This window comes from Hyposmocoma kahamanoa, unplaced genomic scaffold (genome assembly GCF_003589595.1).
Source record: "Hyposmocoma kahamanoa isolate Upper Pololo Valley unplaced genomic scaffold, ASM358959v1 78, whole genome shotgun sequence".
Lineage (NCBI taxonomy): Eukaryota > Metazoa > Arthropoda > Insecta > Lepidoptera > Cosmopterigidae > Hyposmocoma > Hyposmocoma kahamanoa.
Window position 1 is genome coordinate 25,174,678 of NW_020653945.1, and position 22,145 is coordinate 25,196,822.

The following is a 22,145-nucleotide window of genomic DNA, read 5'->3' on the forward strand; positions in this document are numbered from 1 at the left end:
TTGCGAATTAGAGTCTCAAAAGGAATAAAAGCATTTACAGTCCTATGAAGTTTAATTTCCAGGGTCTATCATCATTATACCACTGTAAACATTTTAAATATTAATAATAATAATAACAATAATAATAGAATAAGTGTTGTATTCAACAAGTCAGCATTGCCAGAACCGCGAATTGGTTTGAACAACATGCATAATAAATATATTATTTATGTGACAACGCTCAAAAGCTCTTCTGTTTCGTTATATGACAAAGTTAGGAGCCATCTTTTAAGAGTGCTTTTACATTTGTTAATGTTTAGTTTATATATTCCAATTATCTTGTTTGCTTTGTTATATAAATGTGGTCCCAGAAAGGCATATGATTTTTGTGCAAATGTGGCTCGAAATCGGCGAGATTGTGTACAAACTTTATAATTTCTGCGCTTGTCATCAATTTTAGGATTATACACAAGTTCCTTATGCTGTTTGAGTAGAATTGAAAGTACAGCCAATTGCCTAACGGTCAACACTTCATATTTTTCATAGAGGGTTGTAGTCGAAAAATAGTTAGGACAAAAGGTGCTTACTTTAAGAACTGCACGTTGGGCTACTTCACTAGGCTTCAAAGTCGTTTTATTAACAGTTCCCCAAACAGAAATACAATGCGTTATCAATGACTGACATAGAGCAAAGTAGATTTGTTTTAGAATGTTATAATTTACAGCATGTCTTAAATTTTTCAATATGTAAATAAGCTTTCGAATTTTTCCACTCAGATTTATTATATGATTTTTAAAACTCAAATTTTGATCAATAAGAATTTTCAATTATTTAACCACTTCAACCTGTTTCAGTACACTACAGGTACATTTTCCACTATTATCCTGCAGACATGTATGTGCCTTAATACACAGATCGTTAGGAATTTTGTTGGGATTACGAATGAAGAAACAAATGTACTGTGTTTTATCGGCGTTCAGAGTTAACATATTATTGCGTAACCATTTTATAAGTTATAAAATGTTATAAAATATTATTTCGGCAATTTCTATATTATTTAATTGACGATGTGTATGTTGTAAAAATATGCTATTCCTTGGAAATTAGTCTTTTTTTTAAATAGTAGCTTTGAATGTTCCGAAAGCTTTTTGATTGTTGATTATTGTTTTTGGTAGTTACTTCCCAATCTAGAATTACAATAAAAAATGTATCGATAAATGTATGTGGGATCAGGAGGACTTCAATTAGGACCACGAATTGTTTAAAAAAAGAAACTTTTAATTTTTAGAACGTCTTTTACATAAAGAAAAAACAAGAAACTTATACCTTTTGCAATCAGATTAGCACCCGTCCTTCCTTTTCCGTCGTCTGGTTCTAACTACACATCTTCACTCATTCGAAACCCAATGGTAATAATACTTGTGTTCTTCCAATTCAGGTACTTACTCGTATAGTACTCCCCAGTGAGTGAAATTACTTTACACACACACAAATAATCACAGTCACACATACAAACGCATACTAATACACACGCACACACAAACGCATACACACACCTGTATTTAGTTTTCACAGTTTACTTTTAATTTTTATTTTATTTGTATTGTACTGCCTCCGTGGCCGAACGGTTACCACGCCGGACTGTCACGCAGAGGTCCCAGGTTCGATTCCCGGGCCGGGATAAATATTTGTGTGGCCTACATTTATTTCTCTCGTGAGTTTGGGTGTAATTTGTGGTTGTCTATGTGTGTGTCCATGGCACCCGCGACACAGGGTTTCCCTAGTTCCTATGTTAAGTGTGTGCGTTATTATTATTATTATTTGTATTTATTTCACTTCATTGTAGTTGCTATTAGTTTTCTGTTTGACAATTACAATCTTGTATTATATTAACATTGTAATGCTGCCTTTCTAAACATCATAATTATCCGGTTGAGTGAGAGCCTGGAGATCTGTCACACAGGTTAATTCTTCGTATGGACTCCAGTCTCTTACAAAGGTATCTAAATAATTAGGCACTTCAAGTAAACATTTTAACACTTTATAACCTTTAAAGAGAAAATATAAATTATTATTATTGATTCAAAGATTCACCCAAAACCATCTCACTCATTAGCCCGTTCGGATAGTACTTATGCAGATCATCTTACTTCCCATCACATTGGGAAATCAATTCTTATCAATCCCGCATGTATATGACGGGAGACGCTCCGTTTACGAAGAAACCGTTTTCCATTAAAGCGCCGGTTTAGAAATGAAAACGTTGCTCGTGACCAATAATCAGTTTATTGCGTGTACCACACAAGGAACTGGGAAAATGTATCTCGATCGATGTAATTTTAATAAAATGATCTTCAAGGCCATTCCAAATAATAAAGTTTCCTCATCTGCCTACACTCCACACAGCTGGTTAACCTGCAGAAAGCTATCACTCCTGTCATGCCTGGAGCGCAAACATTGCAAAATTTTGGTGGGTATTCATTACGTTCCATTAGTAGATACGTTCCCATGCAACGTTGCAAGCAGCGCAGCGCAATGTGTTCCAAAGAGTACTTCGTGTGTGTATGTGGACGCGAGCAAGCAAGACGTTTTCGGGTGTCACGCTCCGCGCTCCGCTAGGATTTTTTAAGTTACTGCGAATTTATCGCAATGAAGTGGTCGGAAGAAAAATATTTAGCTCGTGAACAATATAATCAATTAAAATGTATGCCGCACTCTAACTACTAATTCTGGCGCCGACATGTTCGCTCAATGTTCAAATGAAAAATGAGGAGCAGTCGCATGCGCGAAGCAGAGTCGATGCGCGAAGCTAATGGACCACTCTGTTTTCTTCTTGGAGTGCAGCAGTTGCAGATGCACGAAGCATAGTTGGTGCGCGAACGTAATGGATACCCACCTTTAGGTGTTTTAATAATTACCCGGTAGTGACCTCCACAATTATCTCACGAATTTATATTAACTCCTTCTATTTGTTAGATATAACAAGTCAGTGTAACATTCCATTTCAAATCAATAACTATCAAAACGAGGTTATAAATTAAACGTGTGGCGTACTATAAGTTTCCGGAATAAATAAGAAAAAATACTACAAATGAATTTATTGTTTCTCAAAATATTCTCCGATAGCGTTAGTGCACTTTTCCATACGAATGAACTAATTTTGAAAACATTTATGCCACTCCTCCGTGACAATGTCTGAAATATATTTTTCATACACTTCGCAGCCTCTTCAGGTGATGGAAATATTTGACCGCGTAACTGGTTTTGAATTTTTGGAAATAAATAAAAATCACAAGGTGCCAGGTCGGGACTGTACGCGGGATGGCTCATAAGGCCAACGTTGTTCACCTTCGAAAATTCATTTGTCTGTCTGGCCGTGTGAGAACTGGCATTATCGTGGTGCAAGATGATACGGCGTTTACGGTTATTTTTATGGAGTTTGTCAATAACTTCCGGCAAACAATTGGTCGTGTAGCAATCACTATTCACTGTACAACGATTCTCCAAAGCAACAGTAGCCACGTGTCTAATTTTATTAAAAAAAGAAGTAATCATCCGCTTAGAGGCACTTTGCATGCGCGCCACTTTGTTTGATTTCGGCTCATCTCGAAAAACCCATACGCTTGATTGCTGCTTTGTTTTGGGATCGTAACTATAAATCCATGTTTCGTTACCTGTTGCTATATCCCACACCAAATTTGACGCCCCTTCGTTGAATCTGGTAAGTATGGCATTGCACCAAGTGACGCGATCCGTTTTTTGAGCCTCAGTCAAATTGTGTGGGATCCCCCGAGATCACAACTTTGTCACACCCAAATGTTTGTGTAGTATTAATTATATTTGACTCATGCCTATGCCTAAAGATGCCCGAATTTCATGATATGTGACATACCTGTCTGTTTTAATCATACGGCGCACAGCATCGATGTTTTTGTTGTTCACAGCAGTGGACGACCATCACGAAATTCGTCACTAAGATTCACACGACCGCGTTTGTATTCTGAAACCTGTAAATAGTCGTCTTTCATGGTACTTTATCGCCAAAAGCAGTTTGAAGCCGAGCGAAGCTCCGCTGAGTTGTTAGATTACACTTAAAGTCGTAGTAAATCATACCACGAAAATTTTCATGAGTTAAACCCATGGTGAGACAACCAATTTCTAAAATGACATCACAATGTAAAAACAAGTGACAGTCAGATGAAACAAACTGTGTTCTACAGCCAAAGAGTTCTATTTTGAAATGTTGTAATTACATTTTAAATGTTGTTTATGTAAGTGGCCAGTTCCGGAAACTTATAGTGCGCCCTTTGTATCATCCGACATATAAAATTATCTCATTAAATTTTACAGGTGATGAGTGTTGCATATTGGACTATAAATTGTATTTACCTATTTTGTTTATTGTACGTATTGTTGAAGTATTTTGAAGATGGAGTACCGAACATAAAAAGGACAATAACGTATATTCCACACGAAATTATAGTGAGTTCAACTTAGTATTTACACATGTTATTGATATGTATTATTAGAGGCCCACTGCTTAAATGAGCATCAGTTCATGTCATCGTGTCTTGTTATTACGACGCGCGACATCACTGTTATATCTACTGCCACCCCTCTCGCACCGCGCATCTATCTCAGGAACCAACTCTTTTTTTTTATAATATCAAATGTCGGGACGAACAAGTCGTACACCTGATGATAAGCTACACGCCTGTCTATAACAGTTGCAATGCCACTCAGAGCTTTAAATCGCAAAGATCTGAGGGGTACTGCCACTGCGCCCGTCACCCTGAGACATAAGTTAATAAGTCCATGTGCCTATAATTTCACCAGCACCCCCTACCCTTCAAAACCAGAACGCAGTAATCTTGACATTACTCTCTTGGCGGCATAAACAGATAAGGTAACAGTGCTCAGGTCAGCTGTTAGCCAGTAATAAAGTTTACCAGTAACTAGTTTTCACTGATAATATAAGAAATTTTTCTTATCGTATCGTAACGCTTGCCAACGTAGTGAAAGGATTTGGCAATGGGAGTACGTCATTCGCTGGTTATTGCTCAGGATGCGCCAATTATACAGGAAGGGAATACGTCGTGCAGGGAAGCTCCTTTCGTGCACCCGAATATAAGAAATGAAAAATCATCACCGGCACCTCTAGGTGTGATATGCTTCCAGAGACGCATGAATCGCGTGAGCGAATAATGTCATGTCAAGTCACATGTATTCTGAAAATGAAACAAATACGGATTTAAAATCGTATATATAATTTTTTACAAACAAACCAACGTTTCGGGGTGTTTAGAGGCCCCATGGTTACGACTTTCGGCAATTTTAAATAATGAAAAAATTGTTTTATGCCCAATGTTTAACACGTGAAATTGACATAAGTATATCTCCTGTTACAGGATGCTGCTTTCCCTTCTATAGGTTTGTCAATAACTGCTCCACCAATACTACATGTGCTTTTTGCGCGAAGCGTTCATCCAGTAAGTATGAGCAAAAATTAACGTGTGTCTTCACATTAAAGTATTTTATTTGGTCCCTAAAGTAGTATACAGTTCCGATTTGCTCATTAATTCATATTTATAATGCTACCTAAACAGCTTGAGATCAATACGATCTGATATTCTGTTTCCAGGTTGACGCTGGCTGGGACAGCGGTGTTTTAGTTAGCTATTGCTTCATCTACGTTGTGTTCCGTGCAACCGTTGACTTTTGTGTGAAACTAAATGTTGAGGCTGACATTGGCTTCGCGTACAACCTTCCGCATTATAGTAAGTTTTGTTTGCTTGTGAAAGAGCTCGTTCAGGGAAGTACTGGTTCCCCAACCTATTTCTGCCGCCCAGCAGTATTACAATACAATACTGTGTTCCGGTTTGAAGGGTAAGGGTAAAATTACAGGGCGACAGGCGCAGTGGCAGTGCCACTAAGATCTTTGCGGTTTAAACTTGATGGGCGTGACGCTTACTACCAGACGCACGACTTGTATTATAAAAAATGTTATAAGTCATGATCATAAATCATGGTCACCATCTCTATTAGCCGTTATCGTTGTTCACATCCTTCATGTAGTATCACCCGTCACAATTTATTCATACATTTCTTTTTGGTGATTTTCTCCCCTATAACCATTGCATCACATTCATATTAAACAACTTCCGTGTAATATGACTTCCAGGCCACAAGCACAAATTGTCAGTTATACCATAATATAATTAAGACACGTATGATAACTTCATACAACTTAGAAGCGCGGCTTGTACGCTTGCCGTGTACAGACGTACACATTCGCGGTGCACTTGTATTGCATAGCACGAGTAGTCATCACACGCGCTATTAGTTATAGAATTGAAGCAGTCGTTCGATGTTTATAAAATTACATGAAATAGTAGACGCGTCTATTGTTTTTGTTTGTGGTAGATTGAACAACAGTGCTTGAAATTCAGCATTGTTATTTCATTTCTATTTTATACTCCATAAACATGATACCAATCTGCGATACTGGTATTGGTATTAGAATATCAACACGTAAGTAGCTACTGTATTTAACAAAGTACTGTTAAACTAACGGATAACTCTAGTCTAATTTTAGTTTTTGCTCGACATTTTTGGAACCAGTCTGTAGTCCCCTTAATCATGAGAATCCGCGGCGGCGGTGACTCGACGGAAACTGCGCGCCAAAGCCTTGACAACCCGGTCACTCAGTTACAGTACCCTAATTTGCTTTATTTGTATTTAAGTCATATGCAGAATGTCACTTTCCAAACATGTTGATTAAAATTTCGACATAATGCTCTGGCCACCCAGAGACGGTAGCGGGTGCGGTCATTTGTAATGTTTCGAGTTCTTATACACCCTGGCACATTGAAATAGGTTGGTGGGGTGACGCGGCCGCGACCAAACGCTTTGTCAAACATGCGGACCAGGAGCGGGCCGGGTCCAGAGCGAATGCGGGGCGGGTCAGGCCCAAGTATTCCATTGAGTTCTATGCAATTGTCCACACGAGAGCGAGGCTTTACCGGGATTGTATGTTGTATTTTTTCACAACTCTGGAATGTCTTTTTTTATTAAATTTCTTTTTCGTTGCTTCCGTAACGCTAATAAAAGCAGGAATTTTCTTGATCACTATCCGACATCGATGTGGCGCTCTCTTTACATGTATGTAGAAAATGAAATGCTCTTGGTGTCACACCGGCCGCCTTCGCGCCTCTGCTGTCCTGTTGCGAGCTTTAGTAGCAGTAGAGGTCCTTGTGAAATAATGTATTATCCAGTAATGTATCATCCAAATAATAATTCGTCCAGGGTACTGGTACCTAACCTATTTCTGCCGCCAAGCAGTAATGTCAGCATTACTGTGTTCCGGTTTTAAAGGATAAGGGTACTGGTGAAATTGCGGGCACATGGGACTTGTCAACTTATGTCTTAGGGTTACGGGCGCAGTGGCAGTGCCACTCAGATGTTTGCGATTTCAAGCTCTGAGGATACTGCAACTGTTATGGACAGGCCTGTAGCTCACCATCAGGCGCACGACTTGATGGTCCCGTCACTTGATATTATAAAAAAAGGAACCGTGGTACTACTGTGTGACACGCCCCGGGTACTCGGACCGCTTTTCCCGCTGTACCGCGTCTATGTGGCCTGACCTTACATACGTGACTTATTCGTTACTTTAGTTCATATGTTCGAGTCTCAGGTTTCCAACCTGTGGGTACAACTAAAATGTAACAACCCTACGTAGGCATTTACGCATTAAACAGGCAGGAGTTGCCCTACTGGCTCTAATTAAGTTGTGGGTATACGTTTATTATTTGTAATAAGTACTCAAACAAATAAATATGCCTAACAATCATATCAATAGCATCATTTTTCAGTTAAATGGTGGGAAATTCCGGGTAGTCAGTGAACCAGACATTAGTTGTGAGTATCTGAGAACAATGACACTGTTATGTCCAATATAAATGCTTCATAAATTGATTGAAAGCGAACGTGAAACCTCATTTAGTGGCCGAATTGTGATTCAGATAGTCATATGATCAGAATCAATACTGACAATAGTGTTAAATTGGTTGGATTGTTTTATTGTGATCATCATAAGATCGTTATTAGACGAGTCAATTGTGTGTTCATTATTTCAGATATGTACTCATCATTTTTCTTCTATCCACTGTTCTTCTCTTTTTTGCCTATGGGGGATTTTATAACAATGACATTCTTATGCGCAAGAGCGTTTCTTGAATTGATGTTATTGGTAAGTGCTGATGCATTTTTTCCTAAAAAGATAAGTATTTTAGTTCCTAAACTTAGATGTTCTAAACTGGCTGTTTTTGGCTCCGATAACAAACAGTTGTTAGTAATTCATTACGTATTTTGTGTATAGTCAAGGGCAAATATATACATGTAACCAAGGAATTGTTTTCAAAATGTAATGCTTAGCTATGATTATTTTAGATATATTATTAGACAGGACAAGTCACCAATCAGTCCTTTTTCAGACGCGATTACATATTTTTAATAAGAAAATGTTTATGATACTCGTTTAAAACGTTTGAAGGTTTCATATTTAAATCCTTCAAAGGCCCATCTCTATAATCTATAAAAAGATATATTATCAAGATATTGTTTTGAAAATATTATGCTTAGCTAATATTTCTTTTTAGTTACCCATCAATACTCGTTAGTTGCGATTACATATTTTCGATAAGAAAATGGTTATAGTAGTTGTTTGAATCCTTTGAAGGTTCCATTTTTGAATCCTTTTAACCGCTCACGCGATACATGCAGCCGTAGACGCATACCACACCTAGAGGTGCCGGTGATGATTTTATACCGATTTATCGGATATCGAAGTTATAACAGGTAAAAAAACTAATATTAATTGCTATTTCGGTAACTACTCTAGCAAACTATAAAGTTTTTAATGCCTGGGTCTGTCATTTAAAAAAAATAAACAACTTCAAAAATACGTCACGACAATCGTGTGTGTTATTGTTTGGGCTGGTGACTTCGGTGTTTACTTATTGAAAACATACCGTAAGTAGCGTTTTTTAAGTATACCCTGAATATAAATGTTTATAAACTATACTTTAAGGAGTAATTTCATGGTAAACGTTAGAACCACTCAAACGGAATATTATCATATTTATCCAAATACACCAAAAATTTCATTAGTGCTTTTTAAGTGCAGGATTGGTGGTGTATTACTGCATTTTATTTGAGATGTTTTTGTTGGTAGTACGGAGGGTATTTGTTTAGCAATGCAGAATAATAATTTTGATTTATAAAAACATGTATTTAAACTGAATCCTTTTCTATTTTGCGAAACCAAATAGCCGCCATTTTGCGGTAGGAGGAGCGCATCGCGTGAGCGGTTAAAGGTTTATCTCTATCGGGAACAATTGCTTATGACGAGATTTTATAGGGACATTCAATTAGTAAGGACGTAGAGCCAGTCAATAGCGAGCAATTGGTTGGCACAAAAATAATCATCCCAATGAGAATTTCACCATGCTCATGAAGCAGTGAGCCCAAAGCTCTAAAGCTTTCAGGAAAAGCACGACAAACGATAATCGTCGGTCTGAGAGACCAATACGATGGTTAAGATCGATATTTGCAAACAATTTTTTTTCCTTATTAAAAGCTAGTCTCTTGTTCAGCGCTCTAACTTTGATTTCCTGATACGAGAAGACATAAAGTTACTCCTTATCTGATCCTTCCAAGAAAACTGTTGTGACGTATCAGATGCCGAAACATCTTTCCCATTCAGTTCTTTATTGCCTTTAGCAAGCTTCTGTTTTTCTGGTCTATTGTCAACAAATTCTTATTGGAAATGAAACTTTTTTTTGGATCTAAATCGCGAATATTCGTTTTTTTTTAAACCGACGTTTTGGGTTATTCCCATCCGATCCCCTATAATGAATCCGCTGCCAATTTTAAATCCCAACTGATTCCCTCTATATTTTGCAACTCCCAACGAATCTCCTATTTATATTTGTAAGGTAAGTACAATCAAGGGAAAAATAAGTTTTAAAATCAAATATTCATTTATTGAAAAATGTTATAATTATCACGAACAATAAAATTTTCTTGTGACGCCATAAATATTTACATTTTGTAAATCACAATAACAAAAAATCAGTTGTAAGTAATATTTAAAATATAACTTTAATGTTATAATTATCACAGAATCAATTTATTTTGTGACATGTTTATTTGAGATCCGAAAAAAAATGTTTTGAATAATTTATGTGCAACAATCACGAAAACGTTACTCTTTCCATCCAACTGATACTGATTATTTACTATGTACCTTAATATCAAAAAATTCATTGCAGGCTGCCACATTTCAATGTTTGGTAGAAGTATTGTACTGTGAATGGCCATGGCGATTTAAAAAATTTCGAGTGAGAAAATGGATAATATCTATAATAATTTCAGTAATTATATTAGGGCTATACTTCGTAACACCATTTTATGTAAGTTTGACTTTAATACAGAAAATGTAAATGACTCATTTTGGATCGTCCTTTTTACCATAAATGGGAGTAACTTGGCTTTGTGACGGAGAAAAGTTATATACACTATTCAGAAATTCTTATCCTAAATTATACGTAAAAAATAAATGTACATAATATTAGTGCTCTAAGATACAGATGTAGTGAAATAAACATGGTATCATTTAGTCAATGTCTAACGTGGTCAAATAAATGCATGTGTTATTATTAAGAGGGAGCATTCCAAAAAAGTTTTGACGTTGGCTGCGCCCAAATTTGTGAAACAAATATATGCCTGAAGTTCGCGTGACACGCGACAGGAGATGTTGAATTTTGCGCATTAAAAGTACCAAATTCGTTTTAGCGGAATAATTCTAAAACTAAAGGGATTAAAAAACAATCCGTAGTGACAGTTCTCGATCATGCCTAAAATAATTATCTAATTTTTGTCCTAATAACCTGTAGCATTTCGAGGATGAATCGAAAAAATGTGAAAATTAGAGGTCATTTCGTGATTTTTATCTATCGAGGTTTCTGATTAGTGTCTATGTTTGAATATATCGTGTAGTTACTCATACAATATTTTATTTTTAACTTTAAAGTGGATATACCCCTCTAAAATCAAATCGAAGATTAGGAAGTTTTCCTCTGCTCCCTCTTAACTTAAAGAAGTGGCAATAATGTTCGAAAATATTCGGAATTTCCGAGTTTTCCCGATTTTATTCACCACACTTGAACGACACAGGTTATTCTTAGAGCGGTTACCTACACCAGGCGACATTTAGCAGCAATGCAAACGCGATGTCGTAGTCTACCTTTACACACACGCGCGATTTTAAGAAGCAATGCAAGCTCGCGACTGCATCGCTGCTTATATTAAGTCTTAATTCGCCTATAATTTTGACAGAAATTAAAACATTTTTTAAATATTTCCTATATTAAAAGTGACGATACAGCTAATGCAGTATTTTTAAAAAAACGTGCACATATCTACGCGAGAAATGAAAAATCTACCGTTTTGGAGTCGGTTATATAAATTGTTTTTTTTTTTCAGGCGCGAATGTATCTTTATGGAGTCAGTCAGGTACTGTCGTGCCTATTAGAAATACTCATAATAACACTTTTCTACCCAATTGGTAGATTAATGGACGACATTACCTTCCACCATGGTTCTCCACCGGCGAAATTAAGATTCTATACATTATTAATTTTTCCTGTCTATTACACCGTAAGTAGATTATTACAGGGACCGGGAAGTCAGTGATTGCTTGACGAGTATGAGTGAGTGAGGCCTTGTATAGACTAGTCAGGCAATTCTCTTTTCCGCCTTGGCACATAACGTGGGTGTAACACGGACGGAAAATATTTTAAATATTGTAGATAGTATATTTAGCTTAATAGAGACCATTGACTTACAATTATATGGACGTCGGGTCCGCGCTAAAAAGTGTCCGAACTTATGGGGCGTTAAAATCGTATACAGAGCGTCATTCACGCTTTAGTCTTCGTTTGTTCGACTGACAGCGAAGCAAGCAAAATTAGACAGTACTGCGATGACATTACAATTTAAATTCAACGTTCTAGCTTTTTCATATTCCTTTACATGTCACTACGTTTAAATACTTGGGACATTTTTTTCGTGGTTTTTGTATTAGACCCGTCGTCCATTTATTTATAAGTCAATGATAGAGACGTTATTTTTAATTTAAAAGTAAGTAATAGTGCATACAAAGATTTAAAAAAAGTCGCTTGCCTCTCCTGAGAATCGAACTAACAAAGTGTGAAAAATAAACATTCTGTAATTTTATGATGCCGATCTTAGAGGGTTTGCGCATTACGTATTGTGTATCTGGGGTCTACACTCGATCTCCGTCCGACATCCGTCCGAAACAATTACTGTCAAATAAGTAATATTCGACAAAATTAAAAGACAAATATCCAGTATGAAGCTTCATTCGCATCACGCGTCTTTTCATTTGGTCAAGTATTGCTTATTTGGCAGTAATTGTTTCGGACGTAGTCGATTGGGCAATCGACATCCGAAATGGGTCCGAGTTTTCTAGATGTCTATGGTCTCGGATTCGGAACGACTAAGTATCGGATGCAGTACGCAATGCGCTAAGAGTCAATTATGAGGATAAATTACTGCCAAGTAACATATTATTATAAATGAAAAGAATACCATGAAATTCAAGAAAATGATGTATATAACTCATTTTACTGATGATATTCGCACTTCAAGATGGCGCTTCGGCTCAATAATCGAAGAACGGCCGAGCCTGTATAAAACACAGGGTTATTTTTAAAATAAGTAACATCATAAATGATAACTTTTTGTTCAATTTTGACAAAATAATAAATTTTCCAAAAATAAACTTTAAGTTTTTTTGTACATTCTGACACGCGAGGTTCTTAGTATTTTACAAACAACGCTTTTATTATCACAACGATGCATGCGAGGTGATAATAAAAGACGAAAGAATGAAGAAGAAGATGTAGGTATAAACAGAAAAAAATAAAAAGTTTATTTTACCACCTCTTTCTTTGAAAAATAAAGTGTGTAGTGTGGTGTGGTAATTATCGATATATTAAAGGCATTATAGTAAAAAATTATAAACCAGTTATATAAATTATAAACAAGCAGCCTGTATGACAGTTTTTCCTTAATTTGTTTACATAGTTCGTTGTTAAGAATGACTACTTTTCTGGCCTAGGCCGGTAAAGATTTGCATAGATAAATAACAAACGTTTTCTTTTTTTTTAAATACGTATATACACACACCAGCATATTTAGTGGAACATTAGTAATACGATGGTAAAGATGTTCAATAAAATAGTAAATATTACTGTGCTATAATGCAGTGTTTGTTCAAAAGTCTGGTCGGTTATTTTGCTTTTTGTCTTAAGTCTAATTTAAAAATAAAGAAATTTAGTCGACTGATTTTTTTTTCATTTATTTGTTACTAATACAGGGTTTGTCCAGTGATTCGAGGTTGAAAAATTTGGTAACTTAGTTGAATTATGTTTTATTTTATTTGAATTTTGTTTGTTGAATTTTTATTTTATTTACGTACTAAAATTTGTTTTAATCAATGCGTGTGTGTTTTAAATTTAAATTTTCAGTTATTTTTGCCTGGTCACAAAATCCAAAAAATTTAGTTAGTTTAATTTCGATTTAATAAAAATAGAGGTTAAATAATAAGTCGATGTTAATGTAGTTACTTGCTGCTTTATGTTTAATTCTTATTTATTTAAATATTAACACGTTATTTTATTTTTATGCTAATTGTTTTGTTTTGTGCAGAACTTGGCAGAATTTAGTATAGTTTTGGGGAGATAAAAAATATATATAATATTTCTAATTCGTCTTTCGACAAAGGTGTGATAACGATAAGTGTGTGATATAGTGAAAACAATAACAAAAATTTACCAGACAATCACACTACTCTGCTTTCAAACAATGTTAAGGGTTTCGCAAAAGATTCCAAAGTTACGAAGTTAACTCTAATATCAAAATCACAGTCAATTTAGCAAAGTTAGCTTCTTAAATTAGTCCTACTGGGTAAGGAGTCTGGGTCGTTCAAAATGTTATCCACTATTGGGACAGCCTGGAGCCTATTTTTCCAAAATCACAATATTACACGCTCAAAGCAAATCTTTTTTTTTCCCAAAAGTCATAGTTACACAACTATAGTAACCTAATAGAATGACGGTTGCTTCTAAATTAAAATTGATGGTTCAAATCTTTGAGACGACATATGCATATGATTGTAATTTCTAACTTTGTTTTCACAACTTTTGGGAAACGTGTGAAATTCGGCCAGAAGTGGACTATTATGGCCATAGCTATGGCCTAAACCCTTCGAAGAACATTAATTATTGATACAAAGATCGAACACTAAGAAAAATTCCTTCGATCGGGCTGAATTCGGACTAGCGCCTTACCATACCTGACCATAGCGCATACCGTTCCTGACCGTCTCCCAACTGAGCTACGGAACGAACGGGCAGACCTTACGAATGTTTCTGTGTAATTGTTGTTTTTGCCGTAGCGCCATCTGTGAGAAATCTATGAGTCATTCTTTACTAGCCAAGTACCTTTACAGGTACCAGCGCAGCGGCTGACTAGAGATGTCGCCATAATAATTTAAATATTAAGGTCATTGAATATTACCTGGTTTTACTACCACGATATTAAATTTTTTTGTTGTGAATTGTTTCCATTAGTTTGTTATAATTATGAATACAACGACCGAACACTAAAAAGTGTACATTGCGTTGCGACGATGGCGATTAAAAGCAATTCTTTAGAATATAAAATGACAGATCTAGTGTCTGTTTTTGACATTTCAAAACACCAAACGTCGTCACAAATTGTGTTGTGTATAATTTAATTCAGTTTTTAATGTAATCCGCCTATATTTAATTTAATAATTATATACTCCCCGAATTTTGTGAAAAAAAATAAATAAAAAAATAAAAATCCAAATTGAAAACAGAGATGACCGAAATATGAAGTTGGCGTGTTCATCGGAGCCAATAATATTATATTTCTGATCGGAGGTATCAAAATGGCATCTATATAGCTACAAGTTTCGAGGAATTCATATACATTTAGACGCAACTCAATTACTGGCGCAGAGTTGAACCGTCGAGATGCATCATGTTTTTCGCCTATAGCATATTCATCTTTATTTTCCCGTTATTAAGGTACAAATTTGTGTTATGCAAATATAGAATCACCGCACGTTGCCGTGCGTTACTTGCGAGAGACGCTTCGACTCTGCGCCAGTGTGTCTTAAAGTTTAATTTTGCAAACCCAGGTAATAGCATTCCTTTCTTCACTTAATGTAGTACATGGCATTTTTGTGGCAACTAAGTAAGATGGTCTTATCAGTTTTCAAAAGAATACATTTTCTACTAATCATCGTATAACTACCACTTCTTCTTATTGTATCGATGGCATACACTGTAGTGTATGCCATCATGGTGAAAGGATTTGTCAATCGGCGTAAGGTACTGGCCGATTGATTTCCAGTTGCGCCAGACGTACAGGAAAGGAATGGTACGTCGTTCGGGGAGGCTTCTTTCGTGCACCCCTTTGTAGAATTATATTAACATGACCTATAATTTAAAACAGTGAAGTCAGGCCATTTAATAATGATGATAAACTGAAACAACCTTAGTAACTTTTTATTCGATAGTTTTAAAAGTAAGAATGAATGAATGAACGAGGGCAGCGATATGGCAGCCGTATTAATTGTCTATTAAATTTAGTTTAGACTAGGTATTATTTCAGACGTTGCACTGACTTAGGTTGGAAAAGAAAATAATTTTATAAAGTATTGTTATTTCTGAATACTATTACATTATACTAGTTGTAATGTTTTGAGAAAATGTATGTGTATCTATATGTAATATACCTTACTTATATTGTAAAAAAGCCGCTATCTACTAAATGCAAGCGAGTAGAGCAACATACATTAATGTAGCGCTGCGTAGCGTTTCGTAGCAGTTCTACGAAACCTATTGTAGCGCTACGTTGCAATGGTATAAAAAATGTTCAACAACGGTTTATTTTGTCTTTTCAGTTCAAATCGTATAAAATTTTGCGCTCCCTGATAACATTTCCTTCTATGGATTTTTACAAACTGCAATCTTTTAAAACGTTGCAAAGTCAATTGGGTTCATTCATCCATATATATTGGCTAATAAGTATTATTCCTTTAGCATTGGGCTTTGTCTATGCTATTGTCAAACACGTCTTTATAAATAAAAAGGTAAGGTTTACTATTAGTAGATTTTTTAAATACTATTTATCTTATTGACTAAAAGTATAATAAAGTGTAAGGCGTGTACTTACTGTCGTTTTTGTCACCGATATTGTTACTGTTGTCTTTTTCATGTGCAAGGTTTTCATGTGTAAAAATTGTCTAAAAACAAACGACTATCAGCCACATTTTAACTGTCAAATTCAAGTGATAAACCAGCATTTTAAAACATATATATTTTTTAACATTAGCTAACATGTCGTGCACCGTGGAGTCATATTTTTGTCGCATCGCGAGCGCCGCGACCAATGGCTGCAAAAGAATATCACAGTAGCAAACATGGCCGCAAGGTCACAGCTGATTTTAAAACATTTTAACAGTACTGCACAGAAATTATATCAACGTAAAAATTGAGCGCGACAAACGGGATAAAAATAAATAATTAAAACCAATAACTAGATACGAAAAAGGTGAGAAGAACATTTTTAATACAGTTCAATACATGAAAGTAATTAGAAATACGTAATAATACCTAACTTAATGTAAAACATGTAAAAACTAAAACTACATAAACCCGGGGTTTTTTGTTTTATCGGTTTCGTGGCGATGACTAACAGTAAAGATAGCTATATATATACGCCATTTCGAATCGTTATCCTTGTTCTTCAAAATGTATAACAATAGTTCATTACCAGATAAATGAAAGAAGAAATGACTCTAGTGCGGTATCTTACCGATTTGTATTGGCAGTGAAAAAAAAAATTATTTTATTTCTTCATTGTAAATATATATTTCTACGGTATTACAGTAAAGAACTAATGCACCGTGAAAAGTAAGCTAATTGTGAAAATAATGACAATAAGATATTTAAAAAATTGGTATAAAGTAAAATAATAATAACAATAAAAAAGATAAATACATTATAATTATACACTCGATTCTTGAACATCCATCACATCACAGAATCAAGCATTCACAACACACAGCAGCCCATCGCCACGCAAGCAGATCACGCGTCGGTGCTGATGTCAAGAGTTGGTTTAGCATTGTGAGGGCACGGAGCAGCGGCGAGTTCCTTTTAGTTGACCCACAAGTTCAAGACAAACCGACTGGCTAGGGCCGCGTAAGACCTGAAAACAGACACAAGTAAAATGATGGATCGAAGGATTTTTTTCTAAATGTTCGATCTTTTTATTAATAAATTATAAGTAAATTGTTGTTCCGCCTCGCCTTAAGAGAATTATATTGACGAATTTTCAGAAAATACTTCGTCGGATACAGAAACGGGCCATAGCTGTACATTTTTTGTATAAAAATGTAAGGAAAGCTTTTTGGACCTTTTCTATTAATAATAAATACGTAGATTCATGCGGATGCCACACAAACGACGAAGTCTCAAACTTGCTTCTTACCAAAGCATTACATGGATATGAAAAGTGAAGCGCGAGCCAAAGACTACACAAAGACCCTTTATAGAGAAGACACAGTTAATTGAATATATTCGTACATGTAACGAAGTACGCTCACGGCTGAAAGTGCAGACAAACTATTTTGCTGGATTGAAAAGGGGCTTGTTATCCACACTCCACTGGAACACCGCGTTGACGTCCTTTTGCAAGGTCTCAGCATCTGCTCTCTGCTCCTCACACTATAAATAATTTGAGGTCGTCAGCATAAAGACGACAACGAGCGTCCTTAAGAACCAATTCCAGATCATTGATCATTAAATTAAACAACAGAGGTTCCTATTGAACCCTGACTGACACCGGATTGAATATAATATGGACCCGACACGAAGCATTCATGCTGAATATACTGCTGCCGATCACGAAGATAGCTACCATAAAATTTAATCATCTTGCTTGCTTTGCTTGTTTAGTAGCACATTGTTATCTACGCGAAGGCTTTCTTAAAGTCGATGACGTCAACCTGAATGTCCCTGTCTAGGATGTTCAGAAATTAAGTCAACCAAAATCAAAAGATTTGTGTTGACAGGGCAATTGGATCTGAAGCTATGCTGCGAGTCGCACAAAAATGGCCTAGTTTGTGAAGATAAGGCCTGATGAAGTACGGAGTCGAACAACTTGGCTAGAGTGGAAATGTAGCTCATGTAGAAGCTCAAAATTACCTTTGCCGAAATTCCAATCCTGCTACAGATCTATATTACTGGGATCAATTAGATCAGCGAGGAGTCGCCTCATATCGTAATCGAGAGGAACCAATATCTCCGGATGATATGCGTCTTGTCTTATACTTTAATATCCACATTACACTCTGATACACTAAATCTTTTTGGGTGTTTGGGTCTAGTTCAACAGATTGAAACCATTGCATAGTGATGTCGTCTGTAACACTAGGGGGATTGTACACGACACACATATAGCAAGTGATACGATCTTATTGAGTTGAAGTTGAAGATTTCAAGCCACAACGGCGCCGCAGCTCGAATCCTAGCCGAAGTGCCGGAAGAACATCGCCTCTCCTCGCACTAGAAGCTCGATCCCAGCGTAGTACGCTCCACCCGTCACCTGTTAGCTCAGCGTCGTAAGGAAGGTCTCAGTCACCGCCACTACGTCGCATTCAAGAGACAGGAGATTTTGTTTGAAGTAGTTAAGCTTAGTGTTGAGGCATCTGACATCAATGACCATAATTAACGTCGGCCTTAGTTTACGTATGACGTTCTGAATGACCTAAGAAGTTGCCATTGTTTTGCGGTTTCCGAAATAATCAAACCTTCACTCGCACATTTTCAAGGCAGATTTCGAACTGAAATTTATATATATATAATTATTAATTAGAGGTTTAACAAAGGTTTATCACACATTGCATGTCATGTTACGGCCACTGAATTTTATAAAATATTATGCTTTATTCGTATAGAAATGTAGCAGTCTCCTACGACCGCGACCTACTTGGGGTCCTCGAGACCACGTTACAAGACAACTGAGGAAGCAGTACGACTCCAGAGATGTATGAATACCTATTCATAAACTTTGTGATGTGAAGTTGTTCGGTTTTTAACTCTACCATTGATTTGTAGTACATCCCATCGCATGCTTCGCGGTACCTAGCGAGACACATGCTGGCAAAAGCAGAGGCGGCAACTTATCGCCTGGATATTCGATACGAGTCAGCGGCTGAACACAAACAATCTATTGTCAAGGACTCTTTTAAAATGGAACAAGAAAATAAATAATATAGATTTAAAAATCGCAAAGCACATTATATAATTCATATAAATCTAACAAACTCGTGGCAAAAAATAATAAAAATCAAGCAATCTCAATCTGACATCCAATAATCTCTAATTTGGATTTTTTTATTGAATCTAAATCGCGTATATTTGTTTTTTCAAACAAATCTACGTTTCTTAATAGGTCGTATGGTCAGGACTGATTGAGACAGTAAAGTGATGACTTTACCCTTCAGTCTTTTTTTTATAATACCGCGTGACGGGTTGAACAAGTCGTGCGTCTGGTGGTAAGTGACTGGCATAACAGTAGAGCGCCACTCAGAGCTTTAAATCGCAAAGATCCCATTGAACAGTTATTGGCAACTATAGTCGCCAATGACGTTGTTGCACCAAATGTTATGGGCAACTATGGTTGCCAAACAAAAACAATACCGCCGCTGTCCACTTTTTTTCTGCTTATTCTAATATGGTACCAAGCAAAGACAAAATAGAAAATAAATGTCAAAATTATAACTTGTGGCGCGATTGTTGACGTTGAGTGTTAGCTGAAGATTTCGACTGCAATGAATGCCAATACTATTTAAGTTTGCAACAATTACCTATCAAAATGATAGTCAAGATGTGCTTTTTCTGATGGTGTTAAAACTTTAACATTTGATATCCTGCGGGAATCACAATTTTATTGAGAAAAAGGTCATCAAATTGAAGGTCATTGCACCTTGCGATTGTTTATTAGAAAAAAAAACTTATTCATTATAAAAAGACTTTTTGGAGTAAAATATCACTCAAACACATTGACTTACAAATAAATGGACGACGGGTCTAATACAAAAACAACGAAAAAAATGTCCCAAGTCAACCTATTCGAAATTTAAATTGTAATGTCATCGCAGTATCGCGCTGTCAGTACAACAAATGAAGACTAAAGCGGAGTGTCGCGCTCTGTATACGATTTTAACGTCTTACAAGTGCGGACACTTTTTAGCGCGGACCCGACGTCCATATAATTGTAAGTCAATGCTCAAACACATAACTTTATTCAATATAGGTTGTGTTAAAACCTTTTTTCGGTAGTTACATTGTGAATTTTGGTAGGATTCGTAAATTTTCTTTCTCGCGACCTGTACTTTTATCAGGCCATTTTCGCAAATTTTCCGCGAATTCCGCAACTACCCGTGATTGTTTTTAATTTAAAAATAGTAAAAAAATATTTTCATATGATTCTAGTGTTAATCGATAGGTATTTAAAAGCTCGTCACTTTTAAATATGTTTTGTTTCCTAATAAAATGAATGTACAAAGTAGTTAAGCGTTAAATCGTAAAACACTATGAAAATTTCTCAGAAGTATTCAGAGTACTCGGAAGTTAGCAAATAAAGTCGTCGTATTACAATCATAACTAGTCCAAACAAGCTACTTAAGTGCTTTTATCGTTCATGTTATTTTTTTGCCGTAGCTTAATTGGTTCTCGAGATTCAAGTGTTTACATTACATGCGCTTTATCGCGGCTCCTAATGTAAACAATAAAAAAACTGTGAACTTAGCGTGATGACGTAAGCTCGCGTCTGAGCTTACAAGTGGTTTCGAGGGACTGCCACTGCACCCTGAGTCATCCTGAAGGATAAGTTGACAAGTCCTATGTGCTCGTAATTTCACTAGCACCCTTACCCTTTCAAAACTGGAAAGCAGTAATGCTCACGTTTCTACTTGGTGGCAGAAATGGGTAATGTGGCAGTACTTAGTAATTGGATTACAGGAGCAGGAGAGCTTTGTGTCAGGGTGATTTAAAGCTTTGAGAGGCACTGCAATTATCATGGATCGCAGTCATACCACCAGACCCACGGCTTGTTCGTCCCGTCATTTGTGCTATCATCAATTTTCTATTTGTCCATTTGTCATGAGATTGTTAAAGATCTGGTACATATTAGATAGTTTCGAATTTGGATATGATTAAACGTGGCTTCTTTTGTTTCTTCCTTAGTTTTGTACCTTTATATGTGCATTGATCATTGACTTACAAATAAATGGACGACGGGTCTAATACAAAAACCACGAAAAAAATGTCCCAAGTCAACCTATTCGATATTTAAATTGTAATGTCATCGCAGTATCGCGCTGTCAGTAGAACAAATGAAGACTAAAGCGGAGTTTGGCGCTCTGTATACGATTTTAGCGCCTTACAAGTGCGGACACTTTTTAGCGCGGACCCGACGTCCATATAATTGTAAGTCAATGGCATTGCTTGACACATTTAATATGAAATTTGCTTTAAAGAAATAAGGTTTAAAATTACATAAATCAAATAAAAAGGTTTATACCGTCGTTTAGCAAACAAAACGGCTAAATGATTATCACTAGTAACAGGTTTCTTACCACGGTATAACTTCTTTTTATTTTCCCGATATTTCGGAACGGTTGCACGCTCCATGGTCACGGGTTGACTGGGCCGTGGTAAGAAACCTGTTACTAGTGATAATCATTTAGTGAATAACCACGAAAGTCTTAAAATCTATAAAACGGCTAAAGTTGAAAATTGCCGGTATTGGTATTTACATTCGAATTTTACTCAAGTCAATATAAAACTTGAATACTCGTATCTATAAAAAGGATAATTTATTATTCGTAAATTAAGCTCTTATTATTAACAATACATTATGAATCTTTTATATTTTTTTCACTCTCCAATAAAATGAGTGGAAATTACTTGAGC

General features: G+C 36.1%; 1 long non-coding RNA gene across 2 annotated transcripts; it reads left to right on the top strand.

The window, feature by feature from the left end:
• The first annotated feature begins 8,787 nt into the window (after positions 1 to 8,787).
• Positions 8,788 to 19,534, top strand: LOC113233427. Of its 2 annotated transcripts, XR_003310691.1 has the most exons (6): positions 8,788 to 8,838; positions 10,314 to 10,454; positions 11,527 to 11,700; positions 16,064 to 16,252; positions 19,124 to 19,213; positions 19,284 to 19,534. It is a non-coding gene; the product is annotated as an uncharacterized LOC113233427 (long non-coding RNA). The 2 variants fall into 2 exon arrangements; XR_003310692.1 differs by lacking the exons at positions 8,788 to 8,838; positions 10,314 to 10,454; positions 11,527 to 11,700 and adding an exon at positions 14,976 to 15,035.
• Positions 19,535 to 22,145: the final 2,611 nt, after the last annotated feature.